Below are 19,884 nucleotides of genomic sequence, written 5' to 3'. Positions count from 1 at the left end.
CAGATAAGCAAGACGCAAACGATAATCCAAAAACCCTGTGTAGCTACTTGGATAAGCACTGGCAGTGTGTACAGTATTACCTACACCAGTGGAAGCTGCTGAGGGGAGGACGGCTCATAATAATGTCTGGAATGGAGCAAATGGATTGGCATCAAACACCTGGAAACCATATGTTTGATGGATTCGATACCATTCCACCTATTCCGCTCCAGCCATTACCACGAGCCTTGTCCTCCCCAATTAAGGTGCCACCAACCTCCTGTTACCTACGCACACTCCTCCAATCACACAATAGGACTGTTCAATAGTTAACCAAATAGCTAACTGGACTATCTGCATTGACCCCCTTTGCACTAACTCTTTTGGCTCATCACATACGCTGCTGCTACTGTTTATTATCTATCCTGTTGCCTTGTCACTTTACCCCTACCTCTACCTACACACAGTGCTTTCAGAAAGTATTCATACCCCTTGACTTATTCCACATTTTGAATTTTTTCTGTCTACACACAATACCCCATAATGACAAAGTGAAAACAGGTTTTTAGACATTTTTGCAAATGTATTGAAAATTTAAAAAAAAATATCTGATTGACATAAGTATCCGCACCCCTGAATCAATACATGTTAGAATCACCTTTGGCAGCAATTACAGCTGTGAGTCTTCTGGGTAAGTCTCTAAGAGCTTTGCACACTTGGATTGTACAATATTTGCCCATTTTTCTTTTCAAAATTCTTCAAGCTCTGTCAAATTGGTTGTTGATCATTGCTAGACATCAATTTTCAAGTCTTGCCATAGATCTTCAAGCAGATTTAAGTCAAAACTGTAACTCGGCCACTCAGGAGCATTCACTGTCTTCTTGGAAAGCAAATCCAGTGTAGATTTGGCATTGTATTTTAGATTATTGTCGTGTTGAAAGGTGAATACATCTCCTAGTGTGTCACGGATCCCCCCAGTACTGCTGCTCATTCCGTTCACCAGTTCCGGAGGTCTACGTCACCGGCCTTCTAGGCGTCACTGATCTGGTTCATTACCACCAACCTCGGACTGTCTTGTCTCATTACCTGGTTCCCATTTTCCCTTATTAGTGTGTTTATATATGTGCCCCCATTGTCCTTGTCGATTATTGTCCCATGTCCATTGGTCTCGTGAGTACCGTGTATTGTGCTCTTGTTATTACGGGTCTCGTCCCGTGTATTGTTTAGAGGTTTACACCTCACTCTTTTGTTTGGGTTTCATCCCTGTGTTAATATAAACTCAGCAAAAAAAGAAACGTCCTCTCGTTGTCAACTGCGTTTATTTTGAGAAAACTTAGCACGTGTATATATTTGTATGAACATTACTAGATTCAACAACTGATACATAAACTGAACAAGTTCCACAGACATGTGACTAACAGAAATTGAATAATGTGTCCCTGAACAAAGAGGGGGTCAAAATCAAAAGTAACAGTCAGTATCTGGTGTGGCCACCAGCTGGATTATGTACTGCAGTGCATCTCCTCCTCATGGACTGCACCAGATTTGCCAGTTCTTGCTGTGAGATGTTACCCCACTGTTCCACCAAGGTACCTGCAAGTTCCCGGACATTTCTGGGGGGAATCGCCCTAGCCCTCAACCTCCGATCCAACAGATCCCAGATGTGCTCAATGGGATTGGCAGAACACTGACATTCCTGTCTTATAGAAAATCACGCACAGAACGAGCAGTATGGCTGGTGGCATTGTCATGCTGGAGGCTCATGTCAGGATTAGCCTGCAGGAAGGGTACCACATGAGGGAGGAGGATGTCTTCCCTGTAGCGCACAGCGTTGAGATTGCCTGCAATGACAACAAGCTCAGTCCGATGATGCTGTGACACACCGCCCCAGACCATGACGGACCCTCCACCTCCATATCGACCCCGCTCCAGAGTACAGGCCTCGGTGTTACGCTCATTCCTTCGACGATTAACACGAATCTGACCATCACCCCTGGTGAGACAAAACCGTGACTCATCAGTGAAGAGCACTTTTTGCCAGTCCTGTCTGGTCCAGCGATGGTGGGTTTGTGCCCATAGGCGACGTTGTTGCCGGTGATGTCTGGTGAGGACCTGCCTTACAACAGGCCTACAAGCCCTCAGTCCAGCCTCTCTCAGCCTATTGCGGACAGTCTGAGCACTGATGGAGGGATTGTGCGTTCCTGATGTAACTCGGGCAGTTGTTGTTGCCATCCTCTACCTGTCCTGCAGGTGTGATGTTTGGATGTACCGATCCTGTGCAGGTGTTGTTACACGTGGTCTGCCACTGCGAGGATGATCAGCTGTTCGTCCTGTCTCCCTGTAGCTCTGTTTTAGCATCTCACAGTACGGACATTGCAATTTATTGCCCTGGCCACATCTGCAGTCCTCATGCCTCCTTGCAGCATGCCTAAGGCACGTTCATGCAGATGTGCAGGGACCCTGGGCATCTTTCTTTTGGTGTTTTTCAGAGTCAGTAGAAAGCCCTCTTTAGTATCCTAAGTTTTCATAACTGTGACCTTAATTGTCTACCGTCTGTAAACTGTTAGTGTCTTAACGACCGTTCCACAGGTGCATGTTCATTAATTATTTATGTTTCATTGAACAAACATGGGAAACAGTGTTTAACCCTTTACAATGAAGATCTGTGAAGTTATTTGGATTTTTACGAATTATCTTTGAAAGAAAGGGTCCTGAAAAAGGGACGTTTCTTTTTTTGCTGAGTTTATAAACGGGTTTGTTTTGGACTTCGTCCCCGTCGTTTTTCATGACGTACCTTGGATTGGGTTAAAAAAAAATAGTAATAAAAAAACCTAATATGTATTCCTTCGCCTGTCTTGTAATCATTATACAACGTGACACATTGTGTGTTGGGAAGCAGACAGAAACAGGTTTTCCTCTAGGATTTTACCTGTGCTTAGCTCCATTCCATTGATTTTTCCTCCTGCAAAACTCCCCAGTCCTTAACGATTACAAGCATACCCATAACATGACGCAGCCACCACTATGCTTGAAAATATATGGAGAGTAGTACTCAGTAATGTGTTGTATTGGATTTGCCCAAAACATAACACTTAGTATTCAGGACAAATAGTTAATTTCTTTGCCACATTTTTTGCAGTATTACTTTAGTGAGTTGTTCAAACAGGACACATGTTTTGGAATATTTACAATGTTGTTGATCCATCCTCAATTTTCTCCTATCACAGCCATTAAATTGAGCGGTTTCCTTCCTCTCCGGCAATTGAGTTAGGAAGGACACCTTCATCTTTGTAGTGAGTGGGTGTATTGATACACCATCCAAGGTGTAATTAATAACTTGCTCAAAGAGATATTCATTGTCTGCTTTTTTTATTTGTGACCATCTACCAATAGGTGATCTTCTTTGCAAGGCATTGGAAAACCTCCCTGGCCTTTGTGGTTGAATCTGTGTTGTAAATTCACTGCTCGACTGAGGGACCTTACAGATACAGTAATTGTACATGTGTGGTAGAGAGATGAGGTAATCATTCAAAAATCATGCTAAACGCTATTATTGCACACAGAGTGAGTACATGCAACTTATTATGTGACTTGTTAAGCACATTTTTACTCCTGAACTTAATTAGCCTTGCCATAAATACTTATTGAGTCAAGAGATTTCAGCTTTTCATTGTGATTAATTTGCAAATATTTCAAAAAACATAATTTCACTTTGACATTATGAGATATTTGTGTAGGCCAGTGACAAAACATCTCAATTGAATCAATTTTCAATTCAGGCTGTAACAAAAAATGTGGAAAAAGTAAAGGGGCGTGAATACTTTCTAAAGCCACTGTATCTACCTCAATTACCTCGTACCCCTGCACATCAAGTCGGTACTGTATATAGCCAAGTTATCCAACCCTCATTGTGTATTTTATTTCTCGTGTTATTTTTCTATTATTTTTCTATTTTCCTCTCTGCATCGTTGGGAAGTTTCACTGTTAATCTACACTTGTTGTTTACAAAGCATTTGACTAAAAAAATATTTGATTTGATTTGACCTAAGCCGCCTAATAAAAAAAATGATGTATATAAACCCTGGATTGCTGATGCTATGTATTGGCCATTGAGAGGCTTTGAAGCTACCAGTCAGCTATATTGGTACTCTTCAGGAGCTGTCCTCCAAAGGAATGAATGGAATTCCACAGTATTTCAAATCAATGTTTACATATATTTTTGTATTTTTTTGTTGTAATGGGGACACTAACATTAGTCATCCAAATATGTTTTACTTTAAGGGAAATGTTTATATATACAGTCGAAGTCGAAAGTTTACATACACCTTAGCCAAATACATTTAAACTCAGTTTTTCACATTTCCTGACATTTAATCCTAATAAAAATTCCCTTTCTTAGGTCAGTTAGGATCACCACTTTATTTTAAGAATGTGAAATGTCAGAATCATAGTAGAGAGAATGATTTATTTTCTGCTTTTATTTATTTGATCACATTCCCAGTGGGTCAGAAGTTTACATACACTCAATTAGTATTTGCTAGCATTGCCTTTAAATTGTTTAACTTGGGTGAAACGAGTTTTAATGACTCCAACCTAAGTGTACGTCAAATTCTGACTTCAACTGTATATACAGTACCAGTCAAAAGTTTGGACACACCTACCCATTCAAGGGTTTTTCTTTATTTTGACTATTTTCTACATTGTAGAATAATAGTGTAGAAATCAAAACAATAAAATAACACATATTGAATGATGTAGTAACCAAAAAACTGTTAAACAAATCAAAGTATATTTAATATTTGAGATTCTTCAAATAGCCACCCTTTGCCTTTATGACAGCTTTGCACACTCTTGGCGTTCTCTCAACCAGCTTCACCTGGAACTCTTTTTCAACAGTCTTGAAGGAGTTCCCACATATGCTGAGCACTTGTTGGCTACTTTTCCTTCACTCTGCCGTCCGACTCATCCCAAACCATCTCAATTGGCATGAGGTCGGGGGATTGTGGAGGCCAGGTCATCTGATGCAGCACTCCATCACTCTCCTTCTTGGTAAAATAGCCCTTACACAGCCTGGAGGTGTGTTGGGTCATTGATAGTCCCACTAAACCCAAACCAGATGGGATGACGTATCGCTGCAGAATGCTGTGGTAGCCATGCTGTTTAAGTGTGCCTTCAATTCTAAATAAATCACAGACAGTGTCACCAGAAAAGCACCCCCACACCACAACACCTCCTCCTCCATGCTTTACGGTGTGGAAATACACATGCGGAGATCATCCGTTCACCTACACCGCGTCTCACAAAGACACAGCGGTTGCATTCACAAATCTCCAATTTGGACTCCAGACCAAAGGACACATTTCCACCAGTCTAATGTCCATTGCTGCCACCACCATGCTTCACCGTAGGGATGGTGCCAGGTTTCCTCCATACTTGATGCTTGGCTTTCAGGCCAAAGAGTTCAATCTTGGTTTCATCAGAACAGCGAATCTTGTCTGTCATGGTATGAGAGTCCTTTAGGTGCCTCCAAGTGGGCTGTCATGTGCCACTCTACCATGATGGCCTGATTGGTGGAGTGCTGCAGAGATGGTTTACCTTCTGGATGGTTCTCCCATCTCCACAGAGGAACTCTGGAGCTCTGTCAGAGTGACCATCGGATTCGTGGTCACCTCCCTGACCAAGGCCCTTCTCCCCTGATTGCTCAGTTTGGCCTGGTGGCCAGCTCTAGGAAGAGTCTTGGTGGATCCAAACTTCTTCCATTTAAGAATGATGGAGGCCACTGTGTTCTTGGGGACCTTCAATGCTGCAGACATTTTTTTTTTACCTTCCCCAGATCTGTGCCTCGACACAATCCTGTCTCAGAGCTCTATGGACAATTCCTTCGACCTCATGGCTCGGATTTTGCTCTGACATGCACTGTCAACTGTGGGACCTTATTTAGACAGGTGTGTGCCTTTCCAAATCATGTCCAATCAATTGAATGTATCACAGGTGGACTCCAATCAAGTTGTAGAAACATCTCAAGGATGATCAAATGAAACAGGATGCACATGAACTCAAGTCTCATAGCAAAGGATCTGAATACTTGTAAATAAGGCATTATTCTTATTTTTATAAATTTGCAAATATTTCTAAAAACCTGTTTTCGCTTTGTCATTATGGGTTATGGTGTATAGATTGATGAGAATTTTTTATTTATTTAATCCATTTTAGAATAAGGCTGTGACGTAACGAAATGTGGAAAAAGTGATGGGGTCTGAAGACTTTCCGAATGCACTGTAGCTAAGAAAGTAATACTAATTGTATGGAGGACGGCCCCGAGGGCGAGGAGCGGGCCTGTCCAGATTGCGGAGATGGATATCCTGCATGATGTTGGGTTCCAGGATGACGGCCACCGGGACAAAAAAGCGCTCCTCAGGACCGTACCCCTCCCAGTACTGGAGTCGAACCCCACGACATCGAGAGTCCAGGAGGGACATAACGGCAGTGACTCCTAAGGTACCTCCCCAGCTCCTTCCTGGTTGATCCTCACCACCTGCCCGTTGGACTGAGGCCGGTACCCGGATGTAAGGCTGACCGTGCCACGGTCCGAAAGGTGAGGGCATTTCGATGGAGTACCGTTATACTTCTCCGGAAGGGACAGTCGGGCATCGCTGACCGGTGCGGACTGCTGGGTAGGGGAATGGCTCACTGTGACGACCTGTGGTAGGAGGCCCTCTGATTGTGGTATGAAGATCTTCTCTGGTGGTGTCGAGGCGGTGGAGAACACGGAGGACCTCCTCCATGGTCGTACCCAGTTGCCCCAGCTGGTCGTGGTGTTGGTGGAGTAGAGGACCCTGTTCATTGACAGTCTGGAAGATGGTTTTATCTTCTGCTGCTTCCATATTTCGAGGTACTATTCTGTTACGTACGCGCCGGGAGTCAAGAAGCAGGTGCAGAACGTGAGTTTAATAATGATAAATGCAGATAAACAAAACAAGAGAAGCGTACAGAACGTGAATCAAAAACAATAATACCTAGTGACTGATGGCTACTGAGGACTAAATAGAGGGAGAGTAATCAAGGACATAATGATGTCCAGGTGTGCGTAATGACGGGGAGCAGGTGTGATGGTTGCCAGGGCCGTTGCTTAGTAGACCGGTGACGTTGAGCACCGGAGCGGGGGAGCGGGAGTATGCGTGACACACCCTAATAATTTGGTCCCTTTCCCTCTCATAACTATTTTCCCCTCTTAATTTCACCTACTGTTCTGACTTGGAGGTGCACATGTAGCTTATAGCCTGTTTTAGAGAAATGTCATCATCGAATATTGTAAGAGCTTTCATTGTCTGCTTATATGCCCCCTTTATTTATCCTACAGTTCTGACTTGGTGTAAAGGGAGAACACTGTAAGAACGGCCCATGTTCTGAATTCTGCTGCTGTACATTTCAAAAGTGCTGAACAAATAGTTATATTGACTTGGTCCGTCATAGCTCGCTCATTAATATCTTAATCGAAATTACCTCTAATCCGCCAGGTGAAGCGGTGGTAAGGATTCACTCCATGGAGCTGAAAAGAAAGCTGCCAAGAAAGTGTTTTGTTTGCGCTAATAAAGCACCATGGTCGTTAGAATAGCGTGTGACTATAGTCTGAAATTGCCAGGGGGAAACTTGGAGTGTGTGTGTGTGTGCGCACGTTCGTGTGCATGCCAGTTATTAGATCATTAGATTGTGTTTGTTTGTTTTGCCCCTACTTTTTACCGCCCACACACACACACACACCTGCATACACACACAACCCTCCCGTCTCTACCTATGTATGTAACCACGGTTCCTCCTTCTGAAATTAATCTATGGCACAACCTCTTCAGGTCCTAATACGTATAATAAATGGTTAATATGTGCTAAAAGAGCAAGTACTTCCTTGTTACTCATTTTTATATTTGTATATATCTTTTTCCCAATTGTTTTTAAATAATTTTGTTTTTTCTTTGTTTTTTTATTATTCATTTTTTGTCTTAAAACTGCATTGTTGGTTAAGGGCTTGTAAGTAAGCATTTCACTTGAATGTCTACACCTGTTGTATTCTGCGCATGTAGCAAATACAATTTGATTTGATTTGATCTAGTGTACATATCAATTATTGCCCAATAATAAGGATGCTTTGTTTCCTCACCACCTCGAGCGCTCCAACTCCTCTCTCCCCCTCTCCTCTCCTCTCCTCTCCTCTCCTCTCCTCTCCTCTCCTCTCCTCTCCTCTCCTCTCCTCTCCTCTCCTCTCCTCTCCTCTCCTCTCCTCTCCTCTCCTCTCCTCTCCTCTCTCCCCCTCCTCCCCTCCCTGCTCTGTTCCAAAGCTAAGAGACTCCCTCCTGCTCTGTTCTAAAGCTAAGAGAGTCCCTCCTGCTCTGTTCCAAAGCTAAGAGAGTCCCTCCTGCTCGGTTCCAAAGCTAAGCGGGCCCGAGCACCAGTCAAATTTCCCTTGCCTCTCGGTTTTACACAGCCGCTCCCCCACCACCTAAACCACTCTCGACCTTCCCGCTGCTCCCCCTGCCGCCCCTCGCCCTCCTCCTGGCCTTCTTCCACTCTGTCAGCGCCTGTCTTCATCCTCCACATCAACAGCTTTCTCTCTCTCTGTTCTCTGGGGGTTTACAAAGCGCAGGACAAGCCATTCAATCAGAATGTGTTATCGGACAGCTAGATAAACCTACTTACATTTCGGAAGCTAATAGATTGCATTTAGTTAAAATATGAGACATAATAATTGTAATCAGAAGATACTATTAACATGTACATTTGATTGGTAACAGAATAAATAGCAGAAGAATAACTGCAGAATAAATAATGCCGTAATTGAAGATTGTCCGCCCAAGGTAGGCTACTGCCCCTTTAAGAGCTAGAATAGATTTTGTACCCTATGTTTTGATTCTCACCAAATATGTTGTCTTCTCACGCTATTCAAACCCCACAATCAATAAACAGCTTATGAAGCTCTCTTAGCGTATTGCGATCACATATTGCAAACAAATAATCTGAACTAAAAGCTCCAGACATTTTCGAATTTCTGTGCGTCCTTGACAATCGCTAATCAATATCACAAAACGGCACAATTTTTTTTATGTGAACCTGCACATCATCATCTTCTGTCTTTTGTGGCACCAATGTGAGGGATTATGGCATGGGAAATGGTGCTGCAGTATTGTGTGTTGCGGGAATAATGACAAGCGAACCTGTGGAGCTTTGTGTTCATATTGTCCTAAAAAAAGGGAACCGGAATAGGGAATTCAAGCGAACTGGACTCAGACCACCGCTCGTGATGGTCTCAGTTCGGTTCGCTTAGGGGGCTCTTTTGAGGGGTCTGAGTTCCTTTGGAGTGTTCACACTGCACAAACAATTAAGCGAACCGCACTAAGTTCACAAAAATTGTCTGAAAGGGACCAAGTGTGAAAACACTCTTAATTAGCTTTAAAAAATTCAAAAATGTGTAGAATAGCATTAGATTAGCTTTAAAACTGCACATTTTTCTCTTTGCCTCATGGCAAAACATGTAGAATTGCAGGAAGTGATCTGTTTTTTTTTGGAGACCATCCAAATTTCTGCAGGCCCACCCACCAATGAATTTCTGGCTACGCTCCGGCTTCCTCTGATTCCTTCTATGCTGCTCTGTTCATGAAACCCATGCATTCTGAAGTGTGTCACAGCAAGGGAAAATAACTACGACTGTGGCTCACCAAAAGCTGCTGCTTAAAAATTGTACATGTGATAATCAATACACATCTCCGTTAATGTCTTTGTTGTACATCATTTCAGTGTGAAACTGCAATTAAGTTCTATTCAAAAGCAACAAAAAACAAAAAAACAAACCCTTTTATGGATCGTTGTTCTACAACATACAGCAGATTTAAAGCTGTGTTTTAATAATAGGTTGGGCCCCATGCTTGGTTCTGGCTAAAGACTGGGTTGTGGTGGCAAGAAACACGGTGCACTCAGATACCAAGGCTTCCAATTAAATATGCATTATGCAGAAAATCGCTCCGTCATTTCCTGGTTGCAAAGAATTCAAATAGGTTGCTTAATTTCAGTTTATGTGACAAAACAAGCAAGGATAGTGGAGAGACCGTTGTGAAGTTTCTGGTGTACAAAACCGAAAGCAAAAGATGCAAAAACAAAACTTAAGAACGGGAAGCATAGAAATAGCGCACATAGAACAGATCTAACGCTTTTTAGACTTGCTTTCAATGAGAATGACAAATCTATAACAAATATTTATATGTCAAATCGGTCATGTCGCCCAAAAAGTTACATATTGCAGCTTTAAATGGGTGGACATTATATACCATTTTCTGTGCAGTTCTACAGTACACCACGGCAGTGGAAATACATTGTGTCTAGTACACCTCCGCTTTCCTTTAAGATGGTGACTTTTAAATGTTCCTGTTACTGTACCGCTGTCAATGGAGAGAAGGAGTATAACTGAGCTCAGCCGGGATTGGAGAGGATCCATTTCTATTCACGCTTTGGTTTTAGACATAAACTCCTTTGTATGCCGCATCTGCCTCTTCTCCTTCTTGAGGGGGATTGATATATCCGCACCATTTGTTCCCCATGCTCCTCAAAAGGCATACATCCCATCCAAATCAAATCCTGGCGATGACATTATAAAGCTCTAAAACCCAACAGAGATGGAGGTGTGCAGCTCCAAACCTAATATACAGTGTGATAGAGGAAAAACTAAGTTTCCTCTGTTGTCTAAGAGGTAGGCTACACCGACACGTTCTGAACCTTAAGATGAGGTGTTCAGGTTAATTGGAGCCACTCGAAGGACCATTTCACACTTGTTATTTTTATTAAATCAAAAGTCTTTCCTTGACAGGAGCCATGGCTCTGTCTAATGTAATAAAAAGGATAGACGTTAGCTAGCTATCACGTCTGACAAAATTTTTTTGGGCCTGTCAAAATGGCAACTTGACTTTACAGAGCAACCTGTTGCAGATTAACTCTACATGAACCTCTGCTTAAAAAAAAAAAAGAAGAAGGTTTTCGCAAATTCTAGCTGGCTTATGACAAGTGTGAGCGAGTGAAGTTTCAATATTACTGACACAGTGAGGTAGAACTAAATACATAAAGAGAACACATATTCCATATTGAATACATGTGCCCCGAAGTATCCCTTTATAAACAACATGGAAAAGACAGAAGGACTACGCCAACACTTCGGAAAGCTTTTTCACTGTATAATTTAGCATTAGCAAATTAAGGGTTCAGTTAGGCCTTATTTAATGTATTGTCATGTACTTTAAAAAGTTAAAGTGAATTAATTTGAATGTATTTTAAGGAATAATAATAATATGCCATTTAGCAGACGCTTTTATCCAAAGCGACTTACAGTCATGCGTGCATACATTTTTGTGTATGGGTGGTCCTGGGGATCGAACCCACTACCTTGGCGTTACAAGCGCCGTGCTCTACCAGCTGAGCTACAGAGGACCACATTAAGTCTGAATTATAATACTGTACAGTTTGAGATAGATGCCAGATGTCAACAAATGTAAGTTTTTTTCATCCATAACCGTAATTAAGTTTGTCAGTCGATGCAAATATCCTATTGCGGCTGTTAGTGGAACATGCTAATGAAATATGATTTATTTTGAGGCCTGGGCATTCTGTTCTCGGTTTCTGTATAATACTCTGCGGGGTTCCATAGATTAAATACCATCCCTGTCGATGTCCTCTTCCATTTGCAAAAGCATTTCATATTTTGACCTTTGTCATATTAGATTCCTCTCCCGTGTGGCCATGGTGTTATTTCCATCATGCATTTCATTTATTATACCAAAGGGAATATTTCCACTGCCTGTCTGTTTCTCAGGATCCATTGTCTACTCTCAGAATCTACCTTGTACGCAAACAAGAACATTATTGTACAGATGTGGGGTATTAATTTGAGCCAGTTTGCTACAGCTGGTAAATAATCCTGCCGCAACAGGAAATGTGAAATATTATGTAGATTATAATGAATGGAGATTTTTGTAGGGGTTGATACATTTTGATACAAAATCAAGTCTGAAATTTCAAAGTGTAAATTACAAACTTCCGAAGACTTTCTAAACCACAACTACACTACAAGTTTTACACTGCTCAAAAAAATAAAGGGAACACTTAAACAACACAATGTAACTCCAAGTCAATCACACTTCTGTGAAATCAAACTGTCCACTTAAGAAGCAACACTGATTGACAATAAATGTCACATGCTGTTGTGCAAATGGAATAGACAACAGGTGGAAATTATAGGCAATTAGCAAGACACCCCCAATAAAGGACTGGTTTTGCAGGTGGTGACCACAGACCACTTCTCAGTTCCTATGCTTCCTGGCTGATGTTTTGGTCACTTTTGAATGCTGGCGGTGATTTCACTCTAGTGGTAGCATGAGACGGAGTCTACAACCCACACAAGTGGCTCAGGTAGTGCAGCTCATCCAGGATTGCACATCAATGCGAGCTGTGGCAAGAAAGTTTGCTGTGTCTGTCAGCGTAGTGTCCAGAGCATGGAGGCGCTACCAGGAGACAGGCAAGTACATCAGGAGACGTGGAGGAGGCCGTAGGAGGGCAACAACCCAGCAGCAGGACTGCTACCTCCGCCTTTGTGCAAGGAGGAGCAGGAGGAGCACTGCCAGAGCCCTGCAAAATGACCTCCAGCATGTGTCTGCTCAAACGGTCAGAAACAGACTCCATGAGGGTGGTATGAGGGCCCGACGTCCACAGGTGGGGGTTGTGCTTACAGCCCAACACCGTGCTGGACGTTTGGCATTTGCCAGAGAACACCAAGATTGGCAAATTCGCCACTGGCGCCCTGTGCTCTTCACAGATTAAAGCAGGTTCACACTGAGCATGTGACAGATGTGACAGAGTCTGGAGACGCCGTGGAGAACGTTCTGCTGCCTGCAACGTCCTCCAGCATGACCGGTTTGGCGGTGGGTCAGGTGTGGGGTGGCATTTCTTTGGGGGGCCGCACAGCCCTCCATGTGCTCGCTAGAGGTAGCCTGACTGCCATTAGGTACCGAGATGAGTTCCTCAGACCCCTTGTGAGACCATATGCTGGTGCGGTTGGCCCTGGGTTCCTCCTAATGCAAGACAATGCTAGACCTCATGTGGCTGGAGTGTGCAGTAGTTCCTGCAAGAGGAAGGCATTGATGCTATGGACCGCCCGTTCCCCAGACCTGAATCCAATTGAGCACATCTGGGACATCATGTCTCGCTCCATCCACCAACGCCACGTTGCACCACAGACTGTCTAGGAGTTGGCGGATGCTTTAGTCCAGGTCTGGGAGGAGATCCCACAGTCATTGTATTGCTGCTAACAGCGTTAGCACTAACCCTAACCCTGAAGGATCAAGCACAGTCATTGTATTGCTGCTAACAGCGTTAGCCCTAACCCTAACCCTGAAGGATCAAGCACAGTCATTCTATTGCTGCTAACAGCGTTAGCCCTAACCCTAACCCTGAAGGATCAAGCACAGTCATTCTATTGCTGCAAACAGCGTTAGCCCTAACCCTAACCCTGAAGGATCAAGCACAGTCATTCTATTGCTGCTAACAGCGTTAGCACTAACCCTAACCCTGAAGGATCAAGCACAGTCATTCTATTGCTGCTAACAGCGTTAGACCTAACCCTAACCCCGAAGGATCAAGCAAATTCATTCTATTGCTGCTAGCATTATGCTTATCTTGTCACTCATGCTTTGTCAGGGCTATGATAGGGTTACAATATCGTGACAGTGTTGTCAAAGACTCAACAATATAGATTGACCTCTCACCAATGACAATGGACAGTGTCATTTCCTTCCATATTGTATTATTCTTTATACACGGCCGCCTGGCACGTTCAGTTGCTTGTCATGCATTGAGGTTTTCTTCCTCTATTATTTAGCCTTTGTCTCGGCTGACATACATTATTCCCAGAAAGCTATTTCGCAATAAAGACGCAGATTGATGTTTGTGTGCGTGTGTGTGCGTGTGTGTGTGTGTGTGTGAGAGAGAATACGAGATGCATATTCAGTAAGTGTGATACACAGATTCCCAGATAGAAAAGACGGAGACAGAATTGGGACACTCAGTGATTAGGCCCCTACAGAGTATGGCTTCTTGAACCAGGTGGGAGAAAAATAGTGTGAAAAGGAATTCTTGGATGTCTGAGAGTGATTGCAGGCCTTAAGGCAAAGATGCCACTATTAATTCTGGCTCATGTCTGGCAGGGAGTCCACTTGCACGTTGTAGGTGTTCAATGAGAGTAGCACTAATGCTGCAGCACCATAATGTTTAAAAAGCCTTTCAATATATGCCCAAATTAAAATACAACTAGTTGTCATTAGTAATTCAAGTCTGAAATGGACCTTATTTTATGCTACCTTCCTACCCAAGTAGAAAACTGTGAAGGGTAGGACACAATGACAACGTAGGTTTGGATTAAATCTGCCTGACCTGCACTACAATAATATATTATAAGCACCGAATACAACTTACTTACAAGCCCTTAACCAACAATGCAGTTTTAAGAAATAATATAAAAATAAATCACTAAAAACATCATATAAAATAATAAGAAATAAAAGTAACAAATAATTAAAGAGCAGCAGTAAAAATAACAATAGCGAGGCTATATACAGGGGGTACCGGTACCGAGTCAATGTGCGGGGGCAACGGTTAGTCGAGGTAATTGGGGTACTTTGTACATGTAGGTAGAGCTATTAAAGTGACTATGCATAGATAATAAACAGAGATTAGCAGCAGCTTAAAACAGTTGGGGGGGGCAATGCAAGTAGTCCGGGTAGCCATTTGATTAGTTGCTACTGTCTTCCTGTCTCTCCCTGACCTGCACTACAATAATATATTATGTGTTGTCTTCCTGTCTCTCCCTGACCTGCACTACAATAATATATTATGTCTTCCTGTCTCTCCTTGACCTGCACTACAATACTATATTATGTCTTCCTGTCTCTCCTTGACCTGCACTACAATAATATATTATGTCTTCCTGTCTCTCCTTGACCTGCACTACAATAATATATTATGTCTTCCTGTCTCTCCTTGACCTGCACTACAATAATATATTATGTCTTCCTGTCTCTCCTTGACCTGCACTACAATAATATATTATGTGTTGTCTTCCTGTCTCTCCCTGACTTGCACTACAATAATATATTATGTCTTCCTGTCTCTCCCTGACCTGCACTACAATAATATATTATGTCTTCCTGTCTCTCCTTGACCTGCACTACAATAATATATTATGTGTTGTCTTCCTGTCTCTCCCTGACCTGCACTACAATAATATATTATGTCTTCCTGTCTCTCCCTGACCTGCACTACAATAATATATTATGTCTTCCTGTCTCTCCCTGACCTGCACTACAATAATATATTATGTCTTCCTGTCTCTCCCTGACTTGCACTACAATACTATATTATGTCTTCCTGTCTCTCCCTGCCCTGCACTACAATAATATATTATGTCTTCCTGTCTCTCCCTGAACTGCACTACAATAATATATTATGTCTTCCTGTCTCTCCCTGAACTGCACTACAATAATATATTATGTCTTCCTGTCTCTCCCTGACCTGCACTACAATAATATATTATGTCTTCCTGTCTCTCCCTGAACTGCACTACAATAATATATTATGTCTTCCTGTCTCTCCCTGACCTGCACTACAATAATATATTATGTCTTCCTGTCTCTCCCTGCCCTGCACTACAATAATATATTATGTCTTCCTGTCTCTCCCTGAACTGCACTACAATAATATATTATGTCTTCCTGTCTCTCCCTGACCTTCACTACAATAATATATTATGTCTTCCTGTCTCTCCCTGACCTGCACTACAATAATATATTATGTGTTGTCTTCCTGTCTCTCCTTGACCTGCACTACAATAATATATTATGTCTTCCTGTCTCTCCTTGACCTGCACTACAATAATATATTATGTCTTCCTGTCTCTCCTTGACCTGCACTACAATAATATATTATGTCTTCCTGTCTCTCCTTGACCTTTACTACAATAATATATTATGTCTTCCTGTCTCTCCCTGACCTGCACTACAATAATATATTATGTCTTCCTGTCTCTCCCTGACCTGCACTACAATAATATATGATGTCTTCTTGTCTCTCCCTGACCTGCACTACAATAATATATTATGTCTTCCTGTCTCTCCCTGACCTGCACTACAATAATATAGTATGTCTTCCTGTCTCTCCCTGACCTGCACTACAATAATATATTATGTCTTCCTGTCTCTCCCTGACCTGCACTACAATACTATATTATGTATTCCTGTCTCTCCTTGACCTGCACTACAATAATATATTATGTCTTCCTGTCTCTCCCTGACCTGCACTACAATAATATATTATGTCTTCCTGTCTCTCCCTGACCTGCACTACAAAAATATATGATGTCTTCCTGTCTCTCCCTGACCTGCACTACAATACTATATTATGTATTCCTGTCTCTCCTTGACCTGCACTACAATAATATATTATGTCTTCCTGTCTCTCCCTGACCTGCACTACAATAATATATTCTGTCTTCCTGTCTCTCCTTGACCTGCACTACAATAATATATTATGTCTTCCTGTCTCTCCTTGACCTGCACTACAAAAATATATGATGTCTTCCTGTCTCTCCCTGACCTGCACTACAATAATATATTATGTCTTCCTGTCTCTCCTTGACCTGCACTACAATAATATATGATGTCTTCCTGTCTCTCCCTGACCTGCACTACAATAATATATTATGTCTTCCTGTCTCTCCCTGACCTGCACTACAATAATATATTATGTCTTCCTGTCTCTCCCTGACCTGCACTACAATAATATATTATGTATTGTCTTCCTGTCTCTCCTTGACCTGCACTACAATAATATATTATGTCTTCCTGTCTCTCCCTGACCTGCACTACAATAATATATTATGTCTTCCTGTCTCTCCCTGACCTGCACTACAATAATATATTATGTCTTCCTGTCTCTCCTTGACCTGCACTACAATAATATATGATGTCTTCCTGTCTCTCCTTGACCTGCACTACAATAATATATTATGTATTCCTGTCTCTCCCTGACCTGCACTACAATACTATATTATGTCTTCCTGTCTCTCCCTGTCCTGCACTACAATAATATATTATGTCTTCCTGTCTCTCCCTGACCTGCACTACAATAATATATTATGTCTTCCTGTCTCTCCCTGCCCTGCACTACAATAATATATTATGTCTTCCTGTCTCTCCCTGACCTGCACTACAATACTATATTATGTATTCCTGTCTCTCCTTGACCTGCACTACAATAATATATTATGTGTTGTCTTCCTGTCTCTCCTTGACCTGCACTACAATAATATATTATGTCTTCCTGTCTCTCCTTGACCTGCACTACAATAATATATTATGTCTTCCTGTCTCTCCTTGACCTGCACTACAATAATATATTATGTCTTCCTGTCTCTCCCTGACCTGCACTACAATAATATATTATGTCTTCCTGTCTCTCCTTGACCTGCACTACAATAATATATTATGTCTTCCTGTCTCTCCCTGACCTGCACTACAATACTATATTATGTCTTCCTGTCTCTCCCTGACCTGCACTACAATACTATATTATGTATTCCTGTCTCTCCTTGACCTGCACTACAATAATATATTATGTCTTCCTGTCTCTCCCTGACCTGCACTACAAAAATATATGATGTCTTCCTGTCTCTCCCTGACCTGCACTACAATAATATATTATGTCTTCCTGTCTCTCCCTGACCTGCACTACAATAATATATTATGTCTTCCTGTCTCTCCCTGACCTGCACTACAATAATATATTATGTCTTCCTGTCTCTCCCTGACCTTCACTACAATAATATATTATGTCTTCCTGTCTCTCCTTGACCTGCACTACAATAATATATTATGTCTTCCTGTCTCTCCTTGACCTGCACTACAATAATATATTATGTCTTCCTGTCTCTCCCTGACCTGCACTACAATAATATATTATTTCTTCCTGTCTTTCCCTGACCTGCACTACAATAATATATTATGTCTTCCTGTCTTTCCCTGACCTGCACTACAATAATATATTATGTCTTCCTGTCTCTCCCTGACCTTCACTACAATAATATATTATGTCTTCCTGTCTCTCCTTGACCTGCACTACAATAATATATTATGTCTTCCTGTCTCTCCTTGACCTGCACTACAATAATATATTATATCTTCCTGTCTCTCCCTGACCTGCACTACAACAATATATTTTGTATTGTCTTCCTGTCTCTCCTTGACCTGCACTACAATAATATATTATGTCTTCCTGTCTCTCCCTGACCTGCACTACAATACTATATTATGTATTGTCTTCCTGTCTCTCCTTGACCTGCACTACAATAATATATTATGTCTTCCTGTCTCTCCCTGACCTGCACTACAACAATATATTATGTATTGTCTTCCTGTCTCTCCTTGACCTGCACTACAATAATATATTATGTCTTCCTGTCTCTCCCTGACCTATAATAATAATAATAATAATAATATGCCATTTACCAGACGCTTTTATCCAAAGCGACTTACAGTCGTGTGTGCATACATTTTTGTGGTCCCGGGGCTCGAACCCACTACCTTAGCGTTACAAGCGCCGTGCTCTACCAGCTGAGCTACAGAGGACCACAGGAAGACATAATAGTGACCTGCACTACAATACTATATTATGTCTTCCTGTCTCTCCTTGACCTGCACTACAATAATATATTATGTCTTCCTGTCTCTCCTTGACCTGCACTACAATAATATATTATGTCTTCCTGTCTCTCCTTGACCTGCACTACAATCATATATTATGTCTTCCTGTCTCTCCTTGACCTTTACTACAATAATATATTATGTCTTCCTGTCTCTCCTTGACCTGCACTACAATAATATATTATGTCTTCCTGTCTCTCCCTGACCTGCACTACAAAAATATATGATGTCTTCCTGTCTCTCCCTGACCTGCACTACAATAATATATTATGTCTTCCTGTCTCTCCCTGACCTGCACTACAATAATATATTATGTATTGTCTTCCTGTCTCTCCTTGACCTGCACTACAATAATATATTATGTCTTCCTGTCTCTCCTTGACCTGCACTACAATAATATATTATGTCTTCCTGTCTCTCCTTGACCTGCACTACAATAATATATTATGTCTTCCTGTCTCTCCCTGACCTGCACTACAATAATATATTATGTCTTCCTGTCTCTCCCTGACCTGCACTACAATAATATATTATGTCTTCCTGTCTCTCCTTGACCTGCACTACAATAATATATTATGTCTTCCTGTCTCTCCTTGACCTGCACTACAATACTATATTATGTATTCCTGTCTCTCCTTGACCTGCACTACAATAATATATTATGTCTTCCTGTCTCTCCCTGACCTGCACTACAATAATATATTATGTATTGTCTTCCTGTCTCTCCTTGACCTGCACTACAATAATATATTATGTCTTCCTGTCTCTCCCTGACCTGCACTACAATAATATATTATGTATTGTCTTCCTGTCTCTCCTTGACCTGCACTACAATAATATATTATGTCTTCCTGTCTCTCCCTGACCTATAATAATAATAATAATAATAATATGCCATTTACCAGACGCTTTTATCCAAAGCGACTTACAGTCGTGTGTGCATACATTTTTGTGGTCCCGGGGCTCGAACCCACTACCTTAGCGTTACAAGCGCCGTGCTCTACCAGCTGAGCTACAGAGGACCACAGGAAGACATAATAGTGACCTGCACTACAATACTATATTATGTCTTCCTGTCTCTCCTTGACCTGCACTACAATAATATATTATGTCTTCCTGTCTCTCC

Source organism: Coregonus clupeaformis, chromosome 34 (genome assembly GCF_020615455.1).
Source record: "Coregonus clupeaformis isolate EN_2021a chromosome 34, ASM2061545v1, whole genome shotgun sequence".
NCBI lineage: Eukaryota > Metazoa > Chordata > Actinopteri > Salmoniformes > Salmonidae > Coregonus > Coregonus clupeaformis.
Note: the sequence above shows the minus strand (reverse complement) of the source record.